We start from the raw sequence: 27,600 nt of genomic DNA, 5'->3' as shown, positions 1-27,600 counted from the left end.
ATGCTGTTAGGTAGGGAATTCTAGGATTTTGACCCAGTCATGCTGAAAAGACAGTGAAATATTTCCAAGTTAAGATGGTAAGGGACTTGGAAGAGATCTTCTAGGTGGTGGCGTTCACGTTTAACTTCGGCCCTTGACCTTCTAGATGGTAGCAATCGTGGGTTTGGAAAGTCCTATGTAAGGAGCTCAGTGAATTTCTGCAGTACATCTTTGAGATGGGTGGTTTTTTTTGAGGATTGTTGGAGTTGTCTTCAGGTAAGTGGGGAGTTTTCTGTCACACTCCTGACTTGTGCCTTGCAGATGTTCGATAGTCTTCAGGGAGTCGCAAACTACAAGATTCTTGGTGACTGGAAAATTGCAAATATCTCACTTTTCTTCTGAAAAGGATGTAAGGATATGCCTGGCAGGTAATACAGGCATGCCATCTCCAGTCACTGAGATGTGAGAAAGCTACTCGAAACAATAAGGGCTGGTTAAAGGTTGACAAACAAAATCAAATGTGAACTTGGTAAGTACCAATCATGCTTAACTAACTTGATTAAATTTTTGGTGACATAACAAAGAGAGTTGATAAGAGAAATATGTTCGTTGGGCTATTTATGGACGTCCAAAGAGTTTTGACAAATTGCCACATATAAGTTTTGAAACAAAGTTGAGGTCCATGGGACAAAAGGGCCAGTAATGGCAAGCATACAAAATGAGACAAGTGACTGGAAACAGACAGTGGGCTAAACAGTTGCTTTTAAATGCGGAAGATATATATCAGAGCTATATGCCATGGAACCATCACTTTCTGGATACTTATTATTTGGCTTAAACTTAGATGTATGGGCATAATTTCAAAACTTGCAGTTGACACACAATTTGGGAGTTTGCGAAGAGTATGGTCATTGAATTTAAGAGGACATAAGCTGACTGATGGAGTGGGTGAAATCCTGATAGAAATCATTCATTTTGCTGGGAAAACTGAGGAAGGCTATACATAGAGACTCCAATTTGTCCAGCAGTTCTACAAGATGGGATTTTTTTTCCTGGAAGTAGATAGATCATACTAAAGAAAAGGCCCCAGAAAAAATAAAGTGTGGCAATCTGACCGATCGGAGGTGGTTGCACCCATATCTTTTACCCTGCAGTGAAGGATGCCTACCCTCATTCAACTCCATATATCCAGCAGCTATCACATGAGCACTGCACCTTTTGTGTGAGCTGGATATATCCTTGCTCACTTTTACTTTTTCTCTTATCCTCATGGGTTAGCACTCCTGTCTCACCATCCACAACCGCACTGCTGCCCTGAAAACTTTGAGGCATCCTGTGTGAGGATGAGGCTGTCAAATCTAAGCAGACCTTGCCTCTCTCTGTTGTTGTGTGCCATTTTGTCTTGTGGCCACAAAAACAAAGGTTTGGTGTCCCCATAGACTCAAATATAATGCCCATGAGACACCAGCAATCCAAAATGGGGACACACAAATGTGACCTGTAGATAATCACACTGCAGGGATCAGGTGGGGCCCAGCAAAAGCAGCAAGGCTGCTAATCAAGGTGCAGCCATGTCTCCAACAGGATATGTTGTCATCTCCTTATCACCATCTGGAAGGCCGCTTTCTCTTTATGAAGCTCACCCACAAGCTTTGTCACACAGCTTGGCAAGGCAAATAAAATCACTGGCATACTTGCAGTACTGGATGCAGATTCAGGAGCTGACTCCATAGCTGCTGACCTCCTTTGTATTTCTGTCCAGACTTGCTGAGGCACTTCTCTGATTCTAGGGAAGGTGGCCTTAGTGATCCAGAGCAGGCAGCACTTGCTGGAGCATCAGCTGCCACTGACTATTTGCACCCGACCTCCCATCTCGCACACTGGATTAGATGGCCCTATACTCCTGTGAACTCATTAGCCAGTTATTGCAAGGTAGTGTAGGACCTGCTGCCAAATGATCAATCAAAAGTGCCACTCACTTTCTGAATGACATTGACCCTTTTCCAGTCATTCATAATATCTTTGAGTTCACTTTGCTCCAGCTACCATCCTTCTGCTGACTCAGCAGTAGTTTTCCTTGGGAACTATTTGTCATCAGTACAGCCTCTTCCCACTGTAACATGGCAGGTAATGGGAGCTTGCTCCCAATTAGACAATTCAACTGTCCTCTGTCAAAGAGTCATAGAGATGTACAGCATGAAAACCGATCCTTCGGTCCAACTAGTCCTTGCCAACCAGGTATCCTAAATTAATCTAGTCCCATTTGCCAGCATTTGGTCCTCTAAACCCTTCCTATTCATATACCCATCCAGATGCCTTTTAAATCTTGTGATTGTACCAGCCTCCACCACTTCCTCTGACAGCTCATTCCTTTCACACACCACACTTTGCATGAAAAAGTTGCCCCTTATGTCCCTTTTTAATCTTTCCCCTATCACTATAAACCTATGTCCTCTAGTTTTGGACACACACACTCTAAGGAAAAGACCTTGAATATTCACCCTATCCATGCCCCTCATGATTTTATAGACCTCTATAAGGTCACCCCACAGCCTCTGATACTCCATGGAAAATAGCTCCAGCCTGTTAAGGATTTTCCTATAGCTCCGGCCCTCCAAACCTTGAAACATCCTTGTAAATGTTTTCTGAACCTTTTCAAGTTCAATATCTTTCCCATAACATGGAGATCAGAATTAAAAGCAGTATTCAAAAAGTGGCCTAACCAATGTTCTGTACAGTAGCAACATGACTTCCCAGCTTCTATAGTCAATGCACTGACCAACAGAGGCAAGTTTACCAAATGTCTTCTTCACTACCTTGTCTATCTGCAATTCCACTTTCAAGGAACTATGAACCTGCACTCGAAGGTCTCTTTGTTCAGTAATGCTTCCCAGGACATTGCCATTAAGTGTTTAAGACCTGCCCTGATTTGTCCTACCAAATCTTGATGAGACCAATATGGTTGATGTGTTCAACAGAACTGAAGCCCATGGAATAAAAATGACAATGGCAGTGTGGATATAAAATTGTCTCAGTGGCAGGAAGCAGAGAGTAGTGACAGGTGTTTGCATTTTGAACTGAAAGCAGACACACACTGGAGTCCTCAAGGGAGGTTGTTAATTCCACAGTTTCTCGGAATATATATTAATGACCAAGACTTGGCTGTACAGGGTACAACTGCAAAATTTTCCAATAGCACACTTGAAACATCATGAACAATGGGGAGGATAACGAAAGATATTTATCAGATACAGATTGGCTATTAGAATAGGGCAGGTGAAATTTAATGCAGATTGGAGTTTGCACATTCTCCCCGTGTCTGTGTGGGTTTCCTCCTGGTGCTCCGGTTTCCTCCCACAGTCCAAAAATGTGCAGGTTAGGTGAATTGGCCATGCTAAATTGCCCGTAATGTTAGGTGTATTAGTCAGAGGGAACTGGGTCTGGGTGGGTAGCTCTTCGGAGGGTCGGTGTGGATTGGTTGGGCCAAAGGGCCACTTTCCACACTGTAGGAAATCTAAACCAGAATGATATAGGAATATCTTTTGGCAGAAAGAATGAGTGGAAAATAGAGGGGGCTGCAGGAACAAAGAGATCTGAGTGTATGTGCACAAATCATGGAAGGTGGCAGTGCAAGGAAGTTGGATAATAAGACATTTGGAATCTCGGACTTTATAAATAGAGACGTAGAAAACACAGAATTACAATAAGCTATTACCTTAGTTGGACCTTGGTTCAACCTTAACTGGAGTACTGTGCTTAATGTGGAGCAGCTCACTTTAGGAAGAATGCAAAGTCATTAGATAGGGTGCAGAAAAAAATTACTGGAATGGTTATATGGATAGATTGGAAAAGCAGGGTAGATATAGGGTCACTACCACTGTGCAAATGACAGCTTTTTTAAAGCAGTGCTGTTTGGGAGGAGAAGATGATTTGCAAAAGATCAAAGATCACATGAGGGAAAATTGTTTGATGTAACAAATGGCTAGAATCTGAAATACACCACCTGAAATGGTACTGGTGCCGACTCATCATGACTTTCAGATAAGCACTTAAAAGAGGAATATTTACAGGACCAAGAGGAAAGGGTGAGGAAGTGGAACTAGTGGAGCACAGTTTCAGAGAGCCAATATGAACTCAACAGACTGAGTAGTTTTCTTTCTTTGCTATATCTACTCTACGATTCAATGATATCATCCCTGCAGAATTTGCAGGAACTTTGCGGAGAGATAACATAGAACTTGGAACATAGAACATCACAGCGCAGTACAGGCCTTTTGGCCCTCAATGTTGCACTGACCTGTCATACCAATCTGAAGTCCATCTAACCTACACTATTCCATGTATGTCCATATGCTTCTCCAATGACGACTTTAGGTTGACGAATCTACTACCTTTGCAGGTAAAGCATTCCATACCCTTACTAGTCTCTGAGTAATGAAACTACCTCTGACAACTGTCCTATATCTATCACCCCTTAATTTAAAGCTATGCTCACCGTCACCATACTTGGAAAAAGGCTCTCCCTGTCCACCCTATCTAACCCTCTGATTATCTTATATGTCTCTATTAACTCACCTCTCAACCTTCTTCTCTCTAACGAAAACAACCTCAAGTCCCTCAGCCTTTCTTCATAAGACCTTCCCTCCATACCAGGCAACATCCTAGTAAATCTCCTCTGCACCCTTTCCAAAGCTTCCACATCCTTCTTATAATGCGGTGACCAGAACTGTACACAATACTCCAAGTGCGGACGCACCAGAGTTCTGTACAGCTGTAGCATAACTTCATGGTTCCGGAACTCGATTCCTGTATTAATAAAAGCTAAAACACTGTATTCCTTCTTAACAATCCTGTCAACCTGGGTGGCAACTTCCAAGGATCTGTGTACCTGGACACCGAGATTTCTCTGCTCCTCTACACTACCAACAATCTTACCATTAGCCCAGTACTTTGCATTCCGGTTACTCCGACCAAAGTGAATAACCTCACACTTGTCCGTATTAAACTACATTTACCACCTCTCAGCCCAGCTCTGCAGCTTATGTATGTCTCTCTGTAACCTATAACATCCTTCATCACTATCCACAACTCCACCAACCTTAGTGTCGTCTGCAAATTTACTAACACACCCTTCTACGCCCTCATCCAGGTCATTTATAAAAATGACAAACAGCAGTGGACCCAACACTGACCCTTGCAGGACACCAATAGTAACTGGACTCCAGATGAACATTTCCCATCAACCACCACCCTCTGTCTTCTTTCAGCAAGTCAATTACTGATCCAAACTGCTATATCTCCCGCAATCCCATTCCACCACATTTTGTACAATAGTCTACTGTGGGGAACCTTATCGAACACCTTGCTGAAATCCATATACACCACATTACTCTCAAATACCTGTTTGGTCACCTTCTCAAAGAACTCAATGAGGTTTGTGAGGCATGACCTACCCTTCACAAAACCGTGCTGACTATCCCTCATCAAATTATGCTTTTCCAGATGATTATAAATCCTATCTCTTATAACCTTTTCCAACACTTTACCAACAACTGAAGTAAGGCTGACTGGTCTATAATTACCTGGATTGTCTCTTGAACAGGGAAACCACATTTGCTTTCCTCCAGCCTTCTGGCACTATTCCTGTAGACAATGACGATTTAAAGATCAATGCCAAAGGCTCGGCAATCTCCTCCCTTGCTTCCCAGAGGATCCTAGGATAAATCCCATCTGGCCCAGGGGACTTATCTACTTTCACACTCTGCAGGATTTCTAATACCTCTTCCTTGTGAACCTTAATCCTATCTAGTCTAGTGGCCTGTTTCTCAGTATTCTCCTCAACAACATTGTCATTTTCTAGAGTGAATACTGTCGAAAAATATTCATTTAGTGCTTCCCCATCTCCTCTAACTCCACACATAACTTCCCATTACTATCCTTGATTGGCCCTAATCTTACTCACGACATTCTTTTATTCCTTAAATACCTATAGAAAGTCTTAGGGTTTACCCTGATCCTATCCATCAACAGCTTCTCATGTCTCCTCCTGGCTCTTCTGAGCTCTCTCTTTAGGTCTTTCCTGGTTGCCTTGTAACGCTCAAGCTCCCTAACTGAGCCTTCACATCTCATCCTAACATAAGCCTTCTTCTTCCTCTTGACCAGAGATTCCACTTCCTTCGTAAACCACGGCTCCCAAGCTCCACAGCTTCCTCCATGCCCGTCAGTTACATACTTATCTGGGACACTCAGGAGCTTTTCCTTGAATAAGCTCCACATGTCTAATGTGCCCATCCCCTGCAGTTTCCTTCCCCATCCTATGCTTCCTAACTCTTGCCTAATCGCATCGTATTTGCCTTTTCCCCAGCTGTAACTCTTGCCCAGTGGTATACACCTATCCCTTTCTGTCACTAAAGTAAACATAACAGAATTGTGATTGTTATCACCAAAGTGCTCACCTATTTCCAAGTCTAACACCTGGATGGGCTCATTACCCAGTACCAAATCTAATATGGTTTCGACCCTCATTGGCCTGTCTACACACTATGTCAGGAAGCTCTCCTGCACACATTGGACAAAAAGTGACCCATCTATAGTTCTTGTACTATAGTGATCTCAGTCAATATTTGGAAAGTCGAAGTCCCCCCTGACAACTACCCTGTCTCTATCACTCCTATCAAGGATCATCTTTGCTATCTTTTCCTCTCCATCTCTGGAACTGTTTGGAGGCCTATGGAAAACTCCCAACAGGGTGACCTCTCCTTTCCTGTTTCTAACCTCAGCCCATACTACCTCAGTTGATGAGTCCCCAAACATCCTTTCTGCAACTTCAATACTGTCCTTCACCAACAATGCCACACCTCCCCCTCTTTTACCATCTTCTCTGTTCTTACTAAAACATCTAAACCCTGGAACCTGCAACAACAATTCCAGTCCCTGCTCTATCCATGTCTCCGAAATGGCCACAACATCTAAATCCTAGGTACCAACCAATGCTGCAAGTTCATCCACCTTATTCCGGATGCTCCTGGCGTTGAGGTAGATACACTTCAAACCAACTTCTTGTTTGCTGGTGCCATCTTGCGTCCCTGAAACTTGATTTTGGACCTCTCTACTCTCAACCTTTCCTATACTCAACCTACAATTTTGGTTCCCATCCCCTTGCTGGATTATTAACTTTCCATAATTCTTCTCACGTGCCATTATACTTGTTGTATCCCCTTTAAGCTGCTGCAGGTCATTGTAAACATGAGATCTCTGCAGTCTGTCACTGAGTCACAGAGATGTACAGCACGAAAACAGACCTTTTGGTCCAACTTATCCATGCCAACCAGATATCTAAATTAATCTAGTCCCACCTGCCAGCATTTGGCCCATATCCCTCTAAACCCTTCCTATTTATGCATCCATCCAGATGACATTTAAATGCTGTAATTGTGCTAGCCTCCACCACTTCCTGTGGCAGCTAACTCTATACACACATCACCCTTTGTGTGAAAATGTTGCCCCTTAGGTCCCTTTTAAACTTCTCCCCACTCACCCTAAACCAATACCCTGCATTTCTGAATTCCCCCAACCCAGGGAAAAGACCTTATCTGTTCACCCTATCCATGTTCCTCATGATTTTATAAACCTCTATAAGGTCTCCTCACAGCCTCCAATGCTCCAGGGAAAACAGTCCCAGCCTATTCAACCTCTCCCTACAGCTCGAATCCTCCAACCCTGGAAACACCCTTTCAAGTTTCACAAAATCCTTCCAATAGGAAGGAGACCAGAATCACACACAATATTCCAAAAGTAGCCTAACCAATGTCCTTTACAGCTGCAACATGACCTCCCAACTCCTATATTCAATGCACTGACCAATAAAGAAAAACATATTAAACACCTTCTTCACTATTCTATCTACCTGAGACACCATTTTCAAGGAGTATGTGCTAATGCAAACCAAATCACACTTGCTAGGAGGATTAACCGTGGGAAATGTGGAATTACAGGGATAGTGTGGGGTTGTGGGTCTGGCAGAGATGCTCTTCGGAGGGTCGGTGTGGATTCAGTCGGCTGAATGGTCTGCTTCCACACTGTAAGGATTCTATCATTCCACTGTTCATTAGTCAATATGAACCCCTGTTTAAGTAATGCCTCGATTTTAAATTTGTCATTTTTTAAAAAAATCCTTCCATACCTCATCCCTCACTATCTCCATAGCATCTTGCAGTCTTACAAATCAGTACGATAGATATACTCCTGTAACTCTGGCCTCTTGCACTCCCCCTGACTTTAATGGCATCACCACTAGTGGCCATGTGTTCAAGGTCTTGAGTTCAAGGGTTTTTGCCCAAAACATCAATTTTACTGCTCCTCGGATGCTGCCTGAACTGCTGTGCTCTTCCAGCACCACCAATCCAGGAACTTGAGTTCTAGAGTTCTTCTTCAGGAGGCTAAGGAAATTTGGCATATCTGTAATGACCCCCACCAATTTATATAAATGCACACAGTAGAAAGCATTCTATCCAGATGCATCATGGGCTTGGTGTGAAAACTGCTGTACTCAGGACAGTAAGAAACTACAGAGTGTTATGAACACAACCCAGCTCATTACACAACCTTCCATCTGTTGACTCCCTCTGCACTTCCTGTTGCCTCAGAAAGGCAGCCAACGTAATTTAAGACCCCACCCGACCTGGTTAAAATCTCTTCCAACCTCTTCAGTCGGGCAGAAGATGGAAAAGCTTAAACACATGTACCAACAGATTCAAGAATAGCTTCTCCTGCTGTTATTGGATTTCTGAATGGCCTCTCAAATTTCAAACTTAATGTTGACCTTATTCTTTGTACACCTTCTGTGCAGCTATAATATTGTTTTCCTTGCTCTATTCTGTTGCTCCTGTGTACTTTGTATGGTATGAGCTGCCTGTACTACACACAAATAAAATGTTTCACTGTACCTAGGTGCACATGACAATAATAATTCAAACATCAAATATCTTTGCCTAAACATCTCCAATTCTCTACCTTACTTTCCACATTTAAAACAGTCCACAGCTGACTTCTTTACTCAGCCTTTTAGTCATCTGCACTAATATCTCCTCATATGGTTCGGTCTTAAATGTTGTTTTATAATCCTTCTTGGAATGTTCAATGAAGTTAATGCTATATAAATGCAAGCCATGTTTGTTGTCGCTGGCTGTAATCCATTTAAACATTTTCTTTAAAGAGTTGTCCGGTGGCTCAGCTCTTTAAGTCACAGTGCAATATTACTAAATTATCTGACTTCAGCTGGGGCACCAGATAGTAAAGATCTATGAACTGGCCTCAAAAATCCCACTCACTTTCTCCCTGAATCAGGAGGAGAAAATTCCAGCTAGTTTCTTGCTGCTGGCCCTTATCCATCAATTCCTGAAGCAGATGAGGAATGGTTTGGGCTTGTCTGTGATTGCTCTCTCTGATTAAATAGCCTGACAATGATTCCTCTCCACATTTGTATTTGAATAGTGAATGCCTCTTTACTATAGTCAATCCTTTCAGAAGCAGAAAGAGGGAAAAGGACAACTTTGGATAAAATCTATTCCTCGCTCTAGTCCTTTACATATGTCATCCAAATATTTATTAAAATCATGAAGCATCAAATGTTTTGCTCCTTTCACCGGGTTTGCCTGAAGCGCTGAATGTTTACAGTGTTCTCTGTTCAGATTTCCAGTACCCGAAGTATTTAATATTCTGAAATAAAGAAAACCTTCCTTGTTGCTTTAGTCACGAAGTACATGATGCATGTAAAAAGGGAACTTAAACGAGGAGCGCAGAGAGGACAAACAATATTCTGATACAATCAAAGCGGAAGAAGGAATACAAGAGATTATGTCTATTAATAATTAGTTGACAAAGAGTGAAGTACCATTGAGGAATTCAACATTAAATAGGGAATGCTAAAGCAATTTTATGTAAGCAACACTGTTCAGGCCAAATCCTGTGGGGCAATTTTAAGCCACCTTGTCCAACAGGCACAGGGTGGATCAGAGAGTAATGTTGGCCAGGGCTGATATCATTGTCTGTGATACCAGGGGCAATTTGTTCACACAAAGGCCAATGGAAATCTGGAAAATCTCTCTGTCACGAAAACTATTGAGGTTCGGTTAATGTAAAATATCCAACACTGAGATTTCTTGTCATAAAGATTATGGAAGCAAGGAGGGTGAACGGAGTTAAGATATAGATCAGTCATGATTTAACTAAATAGCAAAACAGGCATGAGGAAGTGAAGTGCCAATTCTTGTTCCTAAATTCCTATGTAAACTGCCAGATAAGCAGCCCTGCAAGCAAACCATACTTTTCCAGATTTATTCTCACCCAGTCCTCTTGAAGCAACCAAAGTGCCTGCCTGACCCAGATCGCTATCTCTTTAATTGTTGCAAATTAGAATTTCAAAGACATTATTCTGACTCCTGATGTTAATTTATAACTACTCCATTGTGACTCCTGATATAATTTTATATGTAACCACTGAATCCTGACTCCTGATGTAATTTTATAATCACTGAATCCTGACGTAATTTTATAACCACTCGAATCCAAACTCCTGATGTAATTTTATAATCACTGAATCCTGACTCCTGATGCAAATTTAAAACCTCTGAATCCTGATTCCTGATGGAATTTTATAATCGCTGAATCCTGACTCCTGATGTAATTTATAACTACTTGTGTTCTGATTCCTGATGTAATTTTATAACTACTGAATCCTGACTCCTGAAGTAATTTTATAATCGCTGAAACCAGACTCCTGATGTAATTTTGTAACCCCTGAATCCTGACTCCTGATATAATTTTATCAGCACTGAATCCTGACTACTGATGTAATTTTATACCCACTTGAATCCAGACTCCGGATGTAATTTTTGTAACCACTGATTCGTGACTCCCGATGTAATTTTATAACCACTGAATCCTGACTCCTGATGTAATTTTATACCCACTGAATCCAGACTCCTGATGTACTTTTAGAACCACTGAATCCTGATACCTGAGTAATTTTATAATCGCAGAATCCTGACTACTGATGAAATTTTATATCCACTTGAATCCTGACTCCTGATGTACTCTTATCAGCACTGAATCCTGACTCCTGATGTAATTTTATTCCCACTGAATCCTGACTCCTGATGTAATTTTGTAACCACTGAGTCCTGACTCCAGATGTAATTTTATAATCACTTGTATCCTGATTCCTGACGAAATTTTATAACAGCAGAATCCTGACTCCTGACGTAATTTTATAACAACTGAATCCTGACTCCTGATGTAATTTTATTACCGCTTGTGTCCTGACTCCTGAAGTAATTTTATAACCGCTGAGTCCAGACTCCAGACGTAATTTTATAATCACTTGAATCCTGATTCCTGATGTAATTTTATAACCACTGAATCCAGAATCCCGATGTAATTTTATAACTACTGAATCCTGATTCCTGATGTAATTTTATAACCACTGAATCCAGACTCCTGATGTAATTTTATATTCACTTGAATGCTGAATCCTGATGTAATTTTATAACCACTGAATCCTGATTTCTGATGTAATTTTATAACCACTGAATCCTGCCTCCTGATGTAATTTATAACCATTGAATCCTGACTGGATTTAATTTTATTATGACTTGAATCTTGACTCCTGATGTAATTTTATAACTGCTGAATCCAGACTCCAGACGTAATTTTATAATCACTTGAATCCTGATTCCTGATGTAATTTTATAATCGCTGAATCCAGAATCCTGATGTAATTTTATAACTACTGAATCCTGATTTCTAATGTAATTTCATAACAGCTGAATCCTGACTCCTGATGTAATTTTATATTCACTTGAATGCTGAATCCTGATGTAATTTTATAACCACTGAATCCTGACTCCTAATGTAATTTTATATCCACTTGAATGCTGACTCCTGATGTAATTTTACAACCACTGAATCCTGACTCCTGATGTATTTTATAATTGCTGAATCCTGATTCCTGATGTAATTTTATACCCACTGAATCCTGATACCTGAAATAATATGATAATCGCTGAATCCTGACTCCTGATGTAATTTTATATCCACTTGAATTCTGACTCCTGATGTAATTTTGTAACCACTGAATCCTGACTCCAGATGTAATTTTATAACCACTTGTATCCTGATTCCTGACGAAATTTTATAACAACTGAATCCAGCTTCCTGATGTAATTTTATAACTACTCAATCCTGACTCCTGATGTAATTTTATAACCACTGAATCCAGACTTCAGATGTAATTTTATAACTAATGAATCCTGACTCCTAATGTAATTTTATATTCACTTGAATGCTGAATCCTGATGTAATTTTATAGCCACTGAATCCTGATGTAATTTTATAACCACTGAATCCTGACTCCTAATGTAATTTTATATCCACTTGAATGCTGACTCCTGATGTAATTTTGTAACCACTGAATCCTGACTCCAGATGTAATTTTATAACCACTTGTATCCTGATTCCTGACGAAATTTTATAACAACTGAATCCTGACTCCCAATGTAATTTTATAACCACTGAATTCTGACGCTTGATGTAATTTTATTATCGCTTGAGTCCTGACTCCTGATGCAATTTTGTAACCACTGAATTCTGATTCCTGAAGTAATTTTATAACCGCTGAATCCTGACTACTGATGTAAATACATAACTTCTTGGATCCTGACTCCTGATGTAATTTTATCAGCACTGAATCCTGACTACTGATGTAATTTTATGCCCACTTGAATCCAGACTCTGGATGTAATCTTGTAACAAATGACTCCTGACTCCTGATGTAACTTTATACCCACTGAATCCATCCTCCTGATGCAAATTTGTAACCACTTGAATCCTGACTCCTGATGTAATTTTACAACTGCTGAATCCTGACTCCTGATATAATTCTATTACAGTTGAATCCAAATTCCTGACATAATTTTATAAAGTAGTAGCTGAAAATGAGTTGCTGGTTAAAGCACAGCAGGTCAGGCAGCATCCAAGGAACAGGAAATTCGATGTTTCGGGCCAGAGCCCTTCATCAGGAATTTTATAAACGCTGAATCTAGACTCCTGACGTAATTTTATAACCACTTGAATCCTGACTCCTGGTGTAATTTTATAACAGCTGAATCCTGACTACTGATGTAATTTTATAACGACTGAATCTTGATTCCTGAAGTCATTTTATAATCGCTGAATCCTTACTCCTGATGTAATTTTATACCCACTTGAATCCAGACTCCGGATGTAATTTTGTAACCACTGATTCATGACACCCGAAGTAATTTTATAACCGCTGAATCCTGAGTCCTGATGTAATTTTATACCCACTGAATCCTGATACCTGAAATAATATTATAATTGATGAATCCTGACACCTGATGTAATTTTATAACCACTGAATTCTGATTCCTGAAGTCATTTTGTAATTGCTGAATCTTGACTCCTGATGCAATTTTATACCCACTTGAATTCAGACTCCAGATGTAATTTTGTAACCACTGATTCGTGACACCCGATGTAATTTTATAAACGCCAAATCCCGACTCCTGGTGTAATTTTATACCCACTGAATCCTGACTCCTGATGTAATTTTATTACCGCTGAATCCAGAATCCAGACGTAATTTTATAATCACTTGAATCCTAATTCCTGATGTAATTTTATAACCACTGAGTCCAGTATCCTGATGTAATTTTATGTTCACTTGAATGCTGAATCCTGATGTAAGTTTATAACAACTGAATCCTGACTCCTGATGTAATTTTATTACCGCTTGTGTCCTGACTCCTGAAGTAATTTTATAACCGCTGAATCCAGACTCCAGACGTAATTTTATAATCACTTGAATCCTGATTCCTGATGTAATCTTATAAACACTGAATCCAGAATCCTGATGTAATTTTATAACTACTGTATCCTGATTCCTGATGTAATTTTATAACTGCTGAATCCAGACTCCTGATGTATTTTTATATTCACTTGAATGCTGAATCCTAATGTAATTTTATAACCACTGAATCCTGATTCCTGATGTAATTTTATAACCACTGAATTCTGATTCCTGAAGTTATTTTATAATCGCTGAATCCTGACTCCTGATGCAATTTTATAACCACTTGAATCCTGACTCCTGATGTAATTTTATACCCACTGAATCCTGATACCTGAAGTAATATTATAATCGCTGAATCCTGACTCCTGATGTAATTTTATATCCACTTGAATCCTGACTCCTGATGTAATTTCGTAACCACTGAATCCAGACTCCAGATGTAATTTTATAACCACTTGTATCCTGATTCCTGACGGAATTTTATAACAACTGATTCGTGACCCCTGATGTAATTTTATAACTGCTGAATCCAGATTACTGATGTAATGTTATAACAACTGAATCCTGACTCCTGATGTAATTTTATTCCGCTTGTGTCCTGACTCCTGAAGTAATTTTATAACTGCTGAATCCAGACTCCAGACGTAATTTTATAATCACTTGAATCCTAATTCCTGATGTAATTTTATAACCACTGAATCCTGACTCCAGATGCTATTTTAAAACAACTGATTCCTGGTGTAATTTTATAATGGCTGAATCCTGACTCCTGATGCTATTTTATAACCACTGAAACCTGACACCTGATGTAATTTTATAACCACTTGTACCGGATTCCTGATGTCATTTTATAAGAGCTGAACCCTGACTCCTAATGTAATTTTATTACCACTGAATCTTGACTCCTGATGTAATTTTATTACCACTGAATTCTGATTCCTGAAGTTATTTTATACTCGCTGAATCCTAACTCCTGATGCAATTTTATAACCACTTGAATCCTGACGCCTGATGTAATTTTATATTCACTTGAATCCTGACGCCTGATGTAATTTCGTAACAACTGAATCCAGACTCCAGATGTAATTTTATAACCACTTGTATCCTGATTCCTGACGGAATTTTATAACAACTGATTCGTGACTCCTGATGTAATTTTATAACTGCTGAATCCAGATTTCTGATGTAATGTTATAACCACTGAATCGTGACTCCTGATGTAATTTTATAACTACTCAATCCTGACACCTGATGTAATTTTATAACCACTGAATCCTGACTCCTGATGTAATTTTATTACCGCTTGTGTCCTGACTCCTGATGTAATTTTATAACCGCTGAATCCAGACTCCAGACATAATTTTATAATCACTTGAATCCTGATTCCTGATGTAATCTTATAAACACTGAATCCAGAATCCTGATGTAATTTTATAACTACTGCATCCTGATTCCTGATGTAATTTTATAACCGCTGAATCCAGACTCCTGATGTATTTTTATATTTAGTTGAATCCTGACTCCTAATGTAATTTTATACCCACTGAATCCTGATTCCTGATGTAATTTTATAACCACTGAATTCTGATTCCTGAAGTCATTTTATAATCGCTGAATCCTGACTCCTGATGCAATTTTATAACCACTTGAATCCTGACTCCTGATGTAATTTGGTACCCACTTGAATCCAGACTCCAGATGTAATTTTGAAACCACTGATTCGTGACACCCGATGTAATTTTATAACCGCCAAATCCTGAGTCCTGATGTAATTTTATAACCACTGAATCCAGACTCCTGATGTAACTTTATACCCACTGAATCCTGATACCTGAAGTAATATTATAATCGCTGAATCCTGACTCCTGATGTAATTTTATATCCACTTGAATCCTGACTCCTGATGTAATTTCGTAACCACTGAATCCAGACTCCAGATGTAATTTTATAACCACTTGTATCCTGATTCCTGACGGAATTTTATAACAACTGATTCGTGACCCCTGATGTAATTTTATAACTGCTGAATCCAGATTACTGATGTAATGTTATAACAACTGAATCCTGACTCCTGATGTAATTTTATTACCGCTTGTGTCCTGACTCCTGAAGTAATTTTATAACTGCTGAATCCAGACTCCAGACGTAATTTTATAATCACTTGAATCCTAATTCCTGATGTAATTTTATAACCACTGAAACCTGACTCCTGATGTAATTTTATAACCACTTGTACATGATTCCTGATGTTATTTTATAAGAGCTGAACCCTGACTCCTAATGTAATTTTATTACCACTGAATCTTGACTCCTGATGTAATTTTATTACCACTGAATTCTGATTCCTGAAGTTATTTTATACTCGCTGAATCCTAACACCTGATGCAATTTTATAACCACTTGAATCCTGACGCCTGATGTAATTTTATATCCACTTGAATCCTGACGCCTGATGTAATTTCGTAACAACTGAATCCAGACTCCAGATGTAATTTTATAACCACTTGTATCCTGATTCCTGACGGAATTTTATAACAACTGATTCGTGACTCCTGATGTAATTTTATAACTGCTGAATCCAGATTTCTGATGTAATGTTATAACCACTGAATCGTGACTCCTGATGTAATTTTATAACTACTCAATCCTGACACCTGATGTAATTTTATAACCACTGAATCCTGACTCCTGATGTAATTTTATTACCGCTTGTGTCCTGACTCCTGATGTAATTTTATAACCGCTGAATCCAGACTCCAGACATAATTTTATAATCACTTGAATCCTGATTCCTGATGTAATCTTATAAACACTGAATCCAGAATCCTGATGTAATTTTATAACTACTGCATCCTGATTCCTGATGTAATTTTATAACCGCTGAATCCAGACTCCTGATGTATTTTTATATTTAGTTGAATCCTGACTCCTAATGTAATTTTATAACCACTGAATCCTGATTCCTGATGTAATTTTATAACAACTGAATCCTGACTCCTGATGTAATTTTATTACCGCTTGTGTCCTGACTCCTGAAGTAATTTTATAACCGCTGAATCCAGACTCCAGACGTAATTTTATAATCACTTGAATCCTGATTCCTGATGTAATCTTATAACCACTGAATGCAGAATCCCGATGTAATTTTATAACTACTGCATCCTGGTTCCTGATATAATTTTATAACCACTGAATCCAGACTCCTGATGTAATTTTATATTCACTTGAATGCTGAATCCTGATGTAATTTTATAATCGCTGAATCCAGACTCCTGATGTAATTTTATATTCACTTGAATGCTGAATCCTGATGTAATTTTATAATCGCTGAATCCAGACTCCTGATGTATTTTTATATTCACTTGAATGCTGAATCCTGATGTAATTTTATAACCCTGAATCCTGACTACTGATGTAAATTTATAATGGCTGAATCCAGACTCCTAACCTAATTTTATATCCACCTAATCCTGACTCCTGATGCAATTTTATAACTGCTGAATCCAGACTCCAATTGTAATTTTATAACCACTTGAGTCCTGACTACTGATGTGATTTTATAACAGCTAAATCCTGATTCCTGAAGTAATTTTACAATTGCATAATCGTGACTCCTGATGTAATTTTATAACAGCTGAATCCAAACTCCTGATGTAATTTTATAACCACTGAATCCTGACTCCAGATGTTATTTTAAAACAACTGATTCCGGATTCCTGGAGTAATTTTATAATGGCTGAATCATGACTCCTGATGTAATTTTATCAGCACTGAATCCTGACTCCTGGTGTAATTTTATAACAGCTGAATCCTGACTCCTGACGTAATTTTATAGCCATTTATATCCTGATTCCTGATGTCATTTTATAAGAGTTGAACCCTGACTCCTGATGTAATTTTATTACCACTGAATCTTGACTCCTGATGTAATGTTATAACTACTGAAAACTGATTCCTGATGTAATTTTATAACCGCTGAATCCAGACTCCGGATGTAGTTTTGTATCCACTTGAATGTTGACTCCTCATGTATTTTTATAACCACTGAATGCTGACTCCTGATGTAATTTTATAACCACTGAATCCTGATTCCTAAAGTAATTTTATAACTGCATAATTGTGACTCCTGTTGTAATCTTATAACCAGTTGAATCCCGTCCCCTGAGGTAATTTTATAATCACTGATTTGTGACTCCTGATGTAATTTTATAATCGCTACATCATGACTCCTGATGTAATTTTATTCCCACTGAATCCAGATTCCTGATGTAATTTTATAACCACTTGAATCACGATTCCTGATATAATTTAATAATCACTGCATCTTGACTCCTGATGTAATTTTATAACCACTTGAATCCTAACTCCCAATGTAATTTCATAACCACTGAATCCTAACTGCTGATGTAATTTTATAACCACAGACTCCTGACTCCAGATGTAATGTTATAACCCCTGTATCCTGATCCTAATGTAATTTTACAACCACTGAATCTTGATTCCTGAAGTAATTTTATAACCACTGAATCCTGACTCCTGATGTAATTTTATTACCGCTTGTGTCCTGACTCCTGAAGTAATTTTATAACCGCTGAATCCAGACTCCAGACGTAATTTTATAATCACTTGAATCCTGATTCCTGATGTAATCTTATAAACACTGAATCCAGAATCCTGATGTAATTTTATAACTACTGTATCCTGATTCCTGATGTAATTTTATAACCGCTGAATCCAGACTCCTGATGTATTTTTATATTCACTTGAATGCTGAATCCTAATGTAATTTTATAACCACTGAATCCTGATTCCTGATGTAATTTTATAACCACTGAATTCTGATTCCTGAAGTTATTTTATAATCGCTGAATCCTGACTCCTGATGCAATTTTATAACCACTTGAATCCTGACTCCTGATGTAATTTTATACCCACTGAATCCTGATACCTGAAGTAATATTATAATCGCTGAATCCTGACTCCTGATGTAATTTTATATCCACTTGAATCCTGACTCCTGATGTAATTTCGTAACCACTGAATCCAGACTCCAGATGTAATTTTATAACCACTTGTATCCTGATTCCTGACGGAATTTTATAACAACTGATTCGTGACCCCTGATGTAATTTTATAACTGCTGAATCCAGATTACTGATGTAATGTTATAACAACTGAATCCTGACTCCTGATGTAATTTTATTCCGCTTGTGTCCTGACTCCTGAAGTAATTTTATAACTGCTGAATCCAGACTCCAGACGTAATTTTATAATCACTTGAATCCTAATTCCTGATGTAATTTTATAACCACTGAATCCTGACTCCAGATGCTATTTTAAAACAACTGATTCCTGGTGTAATTTTATAATGGCTGAATCCTGACTCCTGATGCTATTTTATAACCACTGAAACCTGACACCTGATGTAATTTTATAACCACTTGTACCTGATTCCTGATGTTATTTTATAAGAGCTGAACCCTGACTCCTAATGTAATTTTATTACCACTGAATCTTGACTCCTGATGTAATTTTATTACCACTGAATTCTGATTCCTGAAGTTATTTTATACTCGCTGAATCCTAACTCCTGATGCAATTTTATAACCACTTGAATCCTGACGCCTGATGTAATTTTATATTCACTTGAATCCTGACGCCTGATGTAATTTCGTAACAACTGAATCCAGACTCCAGATGTAATTTTATAACCGCTGAATCCAGACTCCAGACGTAATTTTATAATCACTTGAATCCTGATTCCTGATGTAATCTTATAAACACTGAATCCAGAATCCTGATGTAATTTTATAACTACTGCATCCTGATTCCTGATGTAATTTTATAACCGCTGAATCCAGACTCCTGATGTATTTTTATATTTAGTTGAATCCTGACTCCTAATGTAATTTTATAACCACTGAATCCTGATTCCTGATGTAATTTTATAACCACTGAATTCTGATTCCTGAAGTCATTTTATAATCGCTGAATCCTGACTCCTGATGCAATTTTATAACCACTTGAATCCTGACTCCTGATGTAATTTGGTACCCACTTGAATCCAGACTCCAGATGTAATTTTGAAACCACTGATTCGTGACACCCGATGTAATTTTATAACCGCCAAATCCTGAGTCCTGATGTAATTTTATAACCACTGAATCCAGACTCCTGATGTAACTTTATACCCACTGAATCCTGATACCTGAAGTAATATTATAATCGCTGAATCCTGACTCCTGATGTAATTTTATATCCACTTGAATCCTGACGCCTGATGTAATTTCGTAACCACTGAATCCAGACTCCAGATGTAATTTTATAACCACTTGTATCCTGATTCCTGACGGAATTTTATAACAACTGATTCGTGACCCCTGATGTAATTTTATAACTGCTGAATCCAGATTACTGATGTAATGTTATAACCACTGAATCATGACTCCTGATGTAATTTTATAACTACTCAATCCTGACACCTGATGTAATTTTATAACAACTGAATCCTGACTCCTGATGTAATTTTATTACCGCTTGTGTCCTGACTCCTGATGTAATTTTATAACCGCTGAATCTAGACTCCAGACGTAATTTTATAATCACTTGAATCCTGATTCCTGATGTAATCTTATAACCACTGAATGCAGAATCCCGATGTAATTTTATAACTACTGCATCCTGGTTCCTGATATAATTTGATAACCACTGAATCCAGACTCCTGATGTAATTTTATATTCACTTGAATGCTGAATCCTGATGTAATTTTATAACCACTGAATCCTGATGCTTGATGTAATTTTATTATGGCTTGATTTCTGACTCCTGATGTAATTTTATAACTGCTGAATCCTGACTACTGATGTAATTTTATAACCACTGAATAATGACTACTGATGTAAATTTATAATGGTTGAATCCATAATTTTATATCCACTTAATCCTGACTCCCGATGCAGTTTTATAACCGCTGAATCCTGACTACTGATGTAATTTTATAACCACTGAATCCTGACTCCTGAAATGATTTTATAACCGCTGAATCCTGACTCCTGATGTAATTTTATAACTGCTGAACCCAGACTCCAATTGTAATTTTATAACCACTTGAGTCCTGACTACTGATGTAATTTTATAACTGCTAAATCCTGATTCCTGAAGTAATTTTACAATTACATAATCGTGACTCCTGATGTAATTTTAAAACCACTGAATCCTGACTCCAGATGTTATTTTAAAACAACTGATTCCTGATTCCTGAAGTAATTTTATAATGGCTGAATCATGACTCCTGGTGTAATTTTATAACAGCTGAATCCTGACTACTGATGTAATTTTATAACCACTGAAACCTGACTCCTGATGTAATTTTATAACCACTTGTACCTGATTCCTGATGTCATTTTATAAGAGCTGAACCCTGACTCCTGATGTAATTTTATTACCACTGAATCTTGACTCCTGATGTAATGTTATAACTACTGAAAACCGATTCCTGATGTAATTTTATAACCGCTGAATCCAGACTCCGGATGTAATTTTGTATCCACTTGAATGTTGACTCCTCATGTATTTTTATAACCACTGAATGCTGACTCCTGATGTAATTTTATAACCACTGAATCCTGATTCCTAAAGTAATTTTATAACTGCATACTTGTGACTCCTGTTGTAATCTTATAACCAGTTGAATCCCATCCCCTGAGGTAATTTTATAATCACTGATTTGTGACTCCTGATGTAATTTTATAATCGCTACATCATGACTCCTGATGTAATTTTATTCCCACTGAATCCAGATTCCTGATGTAATTTTATAACCACTGATTCCTGACTCCTGATGTAATTTTATAACCACTGAATCCTGATTCCTGAATTTATGTTATAACCGCTGAATTCATACTCTTGATGCAAATTTATAACCACTTGTATCCTGACTCCTCATGTAATTTGATGACTACTGAATCGTGGCGCCTGATGTAATTTTATAACGGCTGAATCCAGACTCCTGATGTAATTTTATAACCACTTGAATCCTGACTCCTGAAATAATTTTATAACTGCTACATCCAGACTTCTGATGTAATTTTATAACCACTGAATCCTGAAGTAATTTTATAATTGCATAATCTTGATTCCTGATGTAATTTTATAACATCTGAATCCTGACTCCTGCTGTAATTTTATCAGCATTGAATCCTGACTACTGTTGTAATTTTATAACCACTTGAATACTGACGCCTGATGTAATTTTTTGACCACTGAATCCTGACTCCTGATGTAATTTTACAACCACTAAATCATTGTTCCTGAATTAATTTCATAATCGCTGAATCCTGACTACTGAAGTAATTTTATAACCACTTGTATCCTGGATACTGATGTAAATCTATTACCGCATGAATCCTGAATCTTAATGTAGTTTTATAACTGCTGAATCCTGACACCTGATGTAATTTTATAACAGCTGAATCCAGACTCCAGAAGTAATTTTGTATCCACTTGAATGTTGTGGTTCTGTTCGCCTCTAGGAATTCCCTGGCTGGTCTCTGTCTGGCTTGTCCTATGATGGTAGTGTTTTCCCAGTCGAATTCATGTTCCTGGTTGTCTGAGTGTATGGCTACTAGGGATAGCTGGTCGTGTCGTTTTGTGGCTAGCTGATGTTCATGGATGCGGATTGTTAGCTGTCTTCCTGTTTGTCCTATATAGGCATGGCATATTCCTAGAGGCATGGCATTCATCCATAAACTCCATTAACAGACACATGGACCTGGACCCCATATACAAACCACTACAGCTGAAACTGACACCCGGAAGCGGCAAGAACATCCATCAACAGCTGAATCCTGACTACTGATGTAATTTTATAACCACTGAATCCTGATTCCTGATGTAATTTTTTAATCGCTGAATCCTGACGACTAAAGTAATTTTATATCCACTTGAATCCTGACTCCTGATGTAATTTTATAATCGCTGAATCCTGACGACTGATGTCATTTATAACAACTTGGATCCTGACACCTGATGTAATTTTATGCCAACTTGAATCCAGACACCAGATGTAATTTTGTATCCACTTGAATGTTGACTCCTCATGTATTTTTATAACCACTGAATCCTGACTCCTGATGTAATTTTATAACCACTGAATCCTGATTCCTGAAGTAATTTTATAATCGCTAAATCATGACTCCTGATGTAATTTTATTCCCATTGAATCCTGACTCCTGATGTAATTTTATAACAACTGATTCCTGATTCCTGATGTAACTTTGTTCCCACTGAATCCTGACTCCTGACTCCTGATGTATTTTTGTAACCACTGAGACTTGACTCCAGATGTAATTTTATAACCACTTGTATCCTGATTCCTGACGAAATTTTATAACAGCAGAATCCTGACTCCTGATGTTATTTTATAACTGCTGAATCCTGATTCCTGATGTAATTTTATAACCACTGAATCTTGACTCCCGATGTAATTTTATAACTACTCAATCCTGACTCCTGATGTAACTTTATAACCACTGAATCCTGATTCCCGATGTAATTTTATATCCGCCAATTCCTGCCTCCTAATGTAAATTTATAACCATTGAATCCTGACTGGATTTAATTTTATTACGACTTGAATCGTGACTCCTGAGGAATTTTATAACCACTGAATCCAGACTCCAGATGTAATTTTATAACCACTTGTATCCTGATTCCTGACGGAATTTTATAACAACTGATTCGTGACCCCTGATGTAATTTTATAACTGCTGAATCCAGATTACTGATGTAATGTTATAACCACTGAATCATGACTCCTGGTGTAATTTTATAACTACTCAATCCTGACACCTGATGTAATTTTATAACAACTGAATCCTGACTCCTGATGTAATTTTATTACCGCTTGTGTCCTGACTCCTGATGTAATTTTATAACCGCTGAATCTAGACTCCAGACGTAATTTTATAATCACTTGAATCCTGATTCCTGATGTAATCTTATAACCACTGAATGCAGAATCCCGATGTAATTTTATAACTACTGCATCCTGGTTCCTGATATAATTTGATAACCACTGAATCCAGACTCCTGATGTAATTTTATATTCACTTGAATGCTGAATCCTGATGTAATTTTATAACCACTGAATCCTGATGCTTGATGTAATTTTATTATGGCTTGATTTCTGACTCCTGATGTAATTTTATAACCACTGAATAATGACTACTGATGTAAATTTATAATGGTTGAATCCATAATTTTATATCCACTTAATCCTGACTCCCGATGCAGTTTTATAACCGCTGAATCCTGACTACTGATGTAATTTTATTATGGCTTGATTTCTGACTACTGATGTAATTTTATAACCACTGAATAATGACTACTGATGTAAATTTATAATGGTTGAATCCATAATTTTATATCCACTTAATCCTGACTCCCGATGCAGTTTTATAACCGCTGAATCCTGACTACTGATGTAATTTTATAACCACTGAATCCTGACTCCTGAAATGATTTTATAACCGCTGAATCCTGACTCCTGATGTAATTTTATAACTGCTGAACCCAGACTCCAATTGTAATTTTATAACCACTTGAGTCCTGACTACTGATGTAATTTTATAACTGCTAAATCCTGATTCCTGAAGTAATTTTACAATTACATAATCGTGACTCCTGATGTAATTTTAAAACCACTGAATCCTGACTCCAGATGTTATTTTAAAACAACTGATTCCTGATTCCTGAAGTAATTTTATAATGGCTGAATCATGACTCCTGGTGTAATTTTATAACAGCTGAATCCTGACTACTGATGTAATTTTATAACCACTGAAACCTGACTCCTGATGTAATTTTATAACCACTTGTACCTGATTCCTGATGTCATTTTATAAGAGCTGAACCCTGACTCCTGATGTAATTTTATTACCACTGAATCTTGACTCCTGATGTAATGTTATAACTACTGAAAACCGATTCCTGATGTAATTTTATAACCGCTGAATCCAGACTCCGGATGTAATTTTGTATCCACTTGAATGTTGACTCCTCATGTATTTTTATAACCACTGAATGCTGACTCCTGATGTAATTTTATAACCACTGAATCCTGATTCCTAAAGTAATTTTATAACTGCATACTTGTGACTCCTGTTGTAATCTTATAACCAGTTGAATCCCATCCCCTGAGGTAATTTTATAATCACTGATTTGTGACTCCTGATGTAATTTTATAATCGCTACATCATGACTCCTGATGTAATTTTATTCCCACTGAATCCAGATTCCTGATGTAATTTTATAACCACTGATTCCTGACTCCTGATGTAATTTTATAACCACTGAATCCTGATTCCTGAATTTATGTTATAACCGCTGAATTCATACTCTTGATGCAAATTTATAACCACTTGTATCCTGACTCCTCATGTAATTTGATGACTACTGAATCGTGGCGCCTGATGTAATTTTATAACGGCTGAATCCAGACTCCTGATGTAATTTTATAACCACTTGAATCCTGACTCCTGAAATAATTTTATAACTGCTACATCCAGACTTCTGATGTAATTTTATAACCACTGAATCCTGAAGTAATTTTATAATTGCATAATCTTGATTCCTGATGTAATTTTATAACATCTGAATCCTGACTCCTGCTGTAATTTTATCAGCATTGAATCCTGACTACTGTTGTAATTTTATAACCACTTGAATACTGACGCCTGATGTAATTTTTTGACCACTGAATCCTGACTCCTGATGTAATTTTACAACCACTAAATCATTGTTCCTGAATTAATTTCATAATCGCTGAATCCTGACTACTGAAGTAATTTTATAACCACTTGTATCCTGGATACTGATGTAAATCTATTACCGCATGAATCCTGAATCTTAATGTAGTTTTATAACTGCTGAATCCTGACACCTGATGTAATTTTATAACAGCTGAATCCAGACTCCAGAAGTAATTTTGTATCCACTTGAATGTTGTGGTTCTGTTCGCCTCTAGGAATTCCCTGGCTGGTCTCTGTCTGGCTTGTCCTATGATGGTAGTGTTTTCCCAGTCGAATTCATGTTCCTGGTTGTCTGAGTGTATGGCTACTAGGGATAGCTGGTCGTGTCGTTTTGTGGCTAGCTGATGTTCATGGATGCGGATTGTTAGCTGTCTTCCTGTTTGTCCTATATAGGCATGGCATATTCCTAGAGGCATGGCATTCATCCATAAACTCCATTAACAGACACATGGACCTGGACCCCATATACAAACCACTACAGCTGAAACTGACACCCGGAAGCGGCAAGAACATCCATCAACAGCTGAATCCTGACTACTGATGTAATTTTATAACCACTGAATCCTGATTCCTGATGTAATTTTTTAATCGCTGAATCCTGACGACTAAAGTAATTTTATATCCACTTGAATCCTGACTCCTGATGTAATTTTATAATCGCTGAATCCTGACGACTGATGTCATTTATAACAACTTGGATCCTGACACCTGATGTAATTTTATGCCAACTTGAATCCAGACACCAGATGTAATTTTGTATCCACTTGAATGTTGACTCCTCATGTATTTTTATAACCACTGAATCCTGACTCCTGATGTAATTTTATAACCACTGAATCCTGATTCCTGAAGTAATTTTATAATCGCTAAATCATGACTCCTGATGTAATTTTATTCCCATTGAATCCTGACTCCTGATGTAATTTTATAACAACTGATTCCTGATTCCTGATGTAACTTTGTTCCCACTGAATCCTGACTCCTGACTCCTGATGTATTTTTGTAACCACTGAGACTTGACTCCAGATGTAATTTTATAACCACTTGTATCCTGATTCCTGACGAAATTTTATAACAGCAGAATCCTGACTCCTGATGTTATTTTATAACTGCTGAATCCTGATTCCTGATGTAATTTTATAACCACTGAATCTTGACTCCCGATGTAATTTTATAACTACTCAATCCTGACTCCTGATGTAACTTTATAACCACTGAATCCTGATTCCCGATGTAATTTTATATCCGCCAATTCCTGCCTCCTAATGTAAATTTATAACCATTGAATCCTGACTGGATTTAATTTTATTACGACTTGAATCGTGACTCCTGAGGAATTTTATAACCACTGAATCCAGACTCCAGATGTAATTTTATAACCACTTGTATCCTGATTCCTGACGGAATTTTATAACAACTGATTCGTGACCCCTGATGTAATTTTATAACTGCTGAATCCAGATTACTGATGTAATGTTATAACCACTGAATCATGACTCCTGGTGTAATTTTATAACTACTCAATCCTGACACCTGATGTAATTTTATAACAACTGAATCCTGACTCCTGATGTAATTTTATTACCGCTTGTGTCCTGACTCCTGATGTAATTTTATAACCGCTGAATCTAGACTCCAGACGTAATTTTATAATCACTTGAATCCTGATTCCTGATGTAATCTTATAAACACTGAATCCAGAATCCTGATGTAATTTTATAACTACTGCATCCTGATTCCTGATGTAATTTTATAACCGCTGAATCCAGACTCCTGATGTATTTTTATATTTAGTTGAATCCTGACTCCTAATGTAATTTTATAACCACTGAATCCTGATTCCTGATGTAATTTTATAACAACTGAATCCTGACTCCTGATGTAATTTTATTACCGCTTGTGTCCTGACTCCTGAAGTAATTTTATAACCGCTGAATCCA

The sequence above is a fragment of the Hemiscyllium ocellatum genome, chromosome 4, assembly GCF_020745735.1.
Source record: "Hemiscyllium ocellatum isolate sHemOce1 chromosome 4, sHemOce1.pat.X.cur, whole genome shotgun sequence".
NCBI lineage: Eukaryota > Metazoa > Chordata > Chondrichthyes > Orectolobiformes > Hemiscylliidae > Hemiscyllium > Hemiscyllium ocellatum.
This window is presented reverse-complemented; position numbering follows the sequence as displayed.